This window comes from Arvicola amphibius, chromosome 12 (assembly GCF_903992535.2).
Source record: "Arvicola amphibius chromosome 12, mArvAmp1.2, whole genome shotgun sequence".
NCBI lineage: Eukaryota > Metazoa > Chordata > Mammalia > Rodentia > Cricetidae > Arvicola > Arvicola amphibius.
This window is the reverse complement of record NC_052058.2, coordinates 2,043,946-2,049,288: the sequence shown is the minus strand read 5'-3', so window position 1 is coordinate 2,049,288 and position 5,343 is coordinate 2,043,946.

The following is a 5,343-nucleotide window of genomic DNA, read 5'->3' as shown; positions in this document are numbered from 1 at the left end:
CAGAGCAGCGATTGGCCTTGGGTGGGATCCCATTCGTCTCTGGCAGCCTGCGTGGTGGATTTCATAATGGACAATGTTTACTCCATTTCATTGAGTAAGAGGCGAGTTCCAGATGGCCAGGCTCATGACTGCACAGGGCTGGGATCCTGAGCATCTCCTACTGACGTCCTCCGCATACGGCATCAGTGGCCTCGCAGGAGTGGGTTGTCAGATTGAGAGAGAGGAGAGAGAGCCAGAGAGAGAGAGAGAGAGAGAGAGAGAGAGAGAGAGAGAGAGAGAGAGAGAGAGGGGAGAGAGAGAGCGAGAGAGAGAGAGAGAGAGAGAGAGGAGAGAGAGAGAGAGAGTAGAGAGACGAGAGAGAGAGGAGACGAGAGATGAGAGAGGTGAGGAGAGGGAGGGAGGAAGGGAGGGAGGAAGGGAGGGAGGGAGAGAGAGAGGGAGGGAGAGAGAGAGGGAGAGAGAGAGGGAGGGAGGGAGGGAGAGAGAGAGGGAGAGAGAGAGAGGGAGAGGGAGAGAGAAAGAGAGGAGAGAGGGAGGGAGAGCCAGAGAGAGAGAGAGAGAGAGCCAGAGAAAGAGAGAGACAGACAGACAGACATGTACCTAAGAGTTCCTAAGAATGTGGGACTTTGGGGGGGGGGGGCGTGTGTGAGTAATACCAAACAGAGGCAAACTCAAGCCAAATCTCACCCTCAGCCCCAACCCCTAGTCAGAAGCAATTAAAAGCAACAGCACAAAACAGCAAAATAAGCTCAAGAAAAAAAATGTGCATGTCTTAGGAGAAAAAAAATTAAAGCAAACAAGCCATATAAACGCCACACTTGAGTTCAATGAAAAGGCATTACAACATCAAAGGGAAGTTGCAACTGAGCCAGACCCAGATGGCGGGAAACCCAAGCTCAGTTCAAGACTCTTAGGCAAGTGCAACGGAACGTACCCTTATTACTTTAACAGAGAATAAAGAGGGGGCAGTGGGTGCCAAGACAGGAAGAAAGACAGCAGGTTGTTAAACTGGGTTATGCAAATGCTAAGGAGGTACAAGGGGCACAAGAGGATGCTGGGAAGAGGAGGCTAGGGATGCTGGGAAAAGGAGGCTAGCCCAGAAGACCCAGACTATCCCTGGCTATGGCCAACCTGCTCCCCTGTAAGCCACAGTGCCAACTTTCTTTTTACCTCTGCTTTGAGACTGGGTCTCTGTAAATTGCCCAGGCTGGCCTTGAACCTGCTCCGTGGCTTCAGACTTGTGATCCTCCTGCCTCAGCCTCTTAAACAGATGGGATTTCAGGACTGTGGTCCTAAGGTCCTAAGGTTCTATGTGTGAAGCAAAACTAGCATAGAACATCCTGGCCCAAGGTAAAAATGATCCAAGAGAAGGATCGAGAGGGGAGACACCCAGACATAAAGAACTGATTATCATGACAAGACAGAAATAACCACCTTTGTATATCTGCAGCAAGATTTTATTAAAGAATTTAAGATTTGCCATTGTTAAATTCTTCTATGTAAAACCAACTATCCAAGCAATGAAAGTCACCCCAGTACAAAGCTGATCCTGGACTCTGGGAGTTACAGGAGAGCTGCAGGGAAGTTGCAGGGAGTTGTAGGGAAGTTGCAGGGAGTATCAAGAGTGAGTCCTCTGAGACGGGCTGCGGGCGGAGGGTGGGAGAGACTGGAACCACTCAGAGTTCCGAGAAACCAAATGATGACCCCAAGAGTCTCTGGAAATATCCAGTGACTTTTCACTTCAGAGAAAATAATTTAGGCCCAGAGGAGATGAAACAATTTGTCAACAGAGGCCACAGCTGTGAGGGTTGCTTCCGGAAGACAATACAGTTTGAGAACAGCGGAGAGCAGGAGCCGAGGGCGCAGTAAACCAAAATAGAAAGGCTGAAATGTAAGCAGGAGCTGCATTCAGTTGTCAGGACTGCCAGGCTGGCGACTGTCATTAGAAAAGCCCTATGTTACCAAGACACATGACAGACAGGATTCCTTTTTCTTCTCTACGGGGAGAAAATAAGACCGATGTCTTAGTCTCATCTGATTAACAGTGGAATCATTGACTTGGCTGTAGAAAGTTATATTTTAAAAAGGTACTTCATAGAGAAATTATAGGGAACAAGAAAGGGTTGTTTTAAAATATCATTATGCTGATACAAAAGGAAGATGGGGCGAAGAAACCCCAGAAAAACAAGAAAGGAAAGAGAAAAGAAAGAGAAAGGGAGAGAGACCAAAGAGAAAGAGGTGAGAGAGAGAGCAAGTGGGGAGAAGGGAGAGGGCTGTAGTTTAATAGAGAAAACACCAACAGAGGGTGTGGGGATGGCAGGCCGAGGACAGCAGAAGTCCACGTTTGCAGCAGGGGTGGCTAATCTGTGGCTCAAGTCAGTGAATGTCCAACACTGTCGTTCAGAAGACACATTAAAACCCCAAACCAAAATCGCATCACCAGAGAACCTGTAGCTACCGCACCGTGAAAGCAGGAAAACAGCCAGTGCTCTGGCTTCCAGGACTGAGTGAGAATAAAGAATTGTCATACAGAATGCATCAAAGAGAAAGGATACAAAACATTAGGAACAATCAGTCCTTAGCAGTTCTCAAACACTTGAGTCTCCAAACCTCTTTACATACCTAAAGATTAACAAAGAAAGTTATCTATCTATTTATTATTTTTGTGTGTGATCTGGTTTTTTGAGACAAGGTATTTCTTTGCAACCCAGGCTGACCTTGGATTTGTGATTCTATTGCCTCAGCTTCCTAAGTGCTGGGGTCACAGTTGTATACCACTACACATGGTGCTAAGGAACTCTGTGTGTGTGTGTGTGTGTGTGTGTGTGTAAGTGTTTGCGCATGAGAGTGTGGGTGCAGGTGTGAGATCCTTCCTCAGGCACTTTACCAACTACGCTGCTTCTCTCACAAGTCCCCAGTGTCAAAGGACTTCCACATGTGTTTTTCCTATTGATATTGATGCGGAAATGTAGCAGGTGTTGTTTAAAATTGAAAAATAACAAGGCTAGCTTCCACTCACAGTCAGGGCAATCACGTTACATGTCTTGCGATCTTTGTAAAAGTGAAATGTCTCAGCATTGTAGCAGGTCCCCAGACCCTTGCACAACAAACTCCATAATGGAAGTACCATTCAGGCCATAAAACTTGGCTTGTAGATAACAACACTGGCCAAAATGAAACAAAGACCTAATCCATCAAAATCCATAGTTCTGGAAAACTCTAAATGTACCAAGCTTGCTTTTTTGGCTTCTGTAGTTCCACCTCTGACTGACTGCTCTTGTTAACCGAAGTCTGTGAACCTAAGACACGGTTTTTGTGCTTCAAAGCTCACCCTGGTCGCTGAATGACTAATAAAGACTCTGCTGGCTTTAACTCATGCTTGGACAATATTCTTTGGTAAATACACCACAGCATTTCTGGAGGTCCTACCAACATCCCCAGAGATCTGACCTTATGTTGTGGAATATTATTTTACTATATAAAGGTGTGTTACATTTGTTTATGTTGTGGAATATTTTACTATGTAAAGGTGTGTTGATTTGTTTGTTACATTTGTTTAACTAGACAAAGGTGTGTTACATTTGTTTACGCTGCATTTGCTTAATCATGTAAAGATGTGTTGCTATTTTACCTTGCCTGTCTTAGGCACCCAATTGTTCCAATAAAAAGATGAACAGCAAATAGCTAGGCAGTAGAGTGATTTGGGATTCCCCTCTGTATGCTGTGAATACCATTTGTTAACAAAGAAACTGTCTTAGGCCTGCGCAGGGCAGAATATAGGTAGGTGGGGAAAACTAAACTGAATGCTGGGAGAAAGAAGGCAGAGTGAAGAGAAGCAAAGGGGCTCCACTGGAGCCAGACGGAACTTTACCCTGTAAGCCACAGCCATGTGGCAATACACAGATTAATGGAAATGGGTTAAATTAAGATGTTAAAGTTAGCCAATAAGAAGTTAGAGCTCATGGGCTAAGCAGCGACTTAATTAATATAGTTTCTGTGTGGTTATTTAGGTTCTGGGTGGCTGGGACAAACAACAGTAGAGGGATAGGCAGGGCTGGTGAGCAGAGAGAATAGGTAGGAGGAGGGATTTAGATTCACTAAGTTAAAGAATGAGGAAGAAAGAGAGGAAGATGCCTGGGGCCAGACATCCAGGCAGCTGCTAGCCAGCCAGCCATGGAGTAGAACACACAGAATGAAAGGTAAAAATCCCTAAAGGCAAGACATAGGTGAAGAGAAACAGGTTAAGTTATAAGAGCTAGTGGGATAATCATACGGTAAGGCCGAGCATTCATAACTAATGATAAGTCTCTTTGTCATAATTTGGGAGCTGGTGATCCACAAAGTCTGTTACAACCTTGAGACATGGGGCGGGATGGTCACAGAGTCTTCTAAAGTGAAGAAGAGCATTGTGGTCATGGTACTCCTGGGGGGGGTGCAACCTGATAATCGATGCATGATAGATAGAGATAGACAGATGATAGGTAGGTAGGTAGATAGATGATGATAGATTGATCGGTAGATGTCATTGCTCTTTGCTTCCTGGCTACAAAGCTGCCTCAAGCCCCTGCTGTCAGTGCTCGCCCACTCTGATGGACTGTGCCCTGGAGCTGTGGACTGAACCAGCCTTCCCTCTCTTGAGCTGTTTCTGTCGAGAAACAGGAAAAATCTCAGCAGCAGGAAAAATCACTAAGACAGTGTTTTGGAAACACTGAGCAATTAGGTCTCAGATATGGAAAAAACCATTATGGGCCATGCATGACCTCTAAGAACATCTCAGCTACCTTCACTATTGTAGAGCCCAACACTATGGCCACAGTCAGGGCCTCTTTGAATTGTTTGAATGCTGAGGAAGGAGCAACAGCTGCTAAAAGGTATTTGATTATAAATGCTGTTGAATTAATTCAAGATAGATATTTTGAAAATACCTTGACTTCAAAATTGAAGTCAGAAGGTATGCTACTTTGGAGAAGAGATTTTGCTTTTGTTTCCACAGGAAATGAGAGGCTGTAGATTCATTCTGAGTTATGAAAAATCAGGTTTGGTCAAAGAAGACTACCTGAGAAATCTCCGGTAGGAAAATATGGCCCAGATGACAAAGTGCTACATCCAGCACAGGTTCAAGATGCTGCCTGAGATGATCAAGCCTCACAGGATACTCCAGTCAGGACCTGATCAATTCTTTAGGTTCCCATAAGATTATCAGTGCCTTTAACCAACTGGAAGTAGCCTGGAATACTATGCCCCACATTCCCAAAAAATGGACTATGGATATTTTCTATGTTAAAAAAAGGGAGAAGTGGTGTGGGAGAATTGTCTGTATTCTGTCAATCATGTTTTAAATAA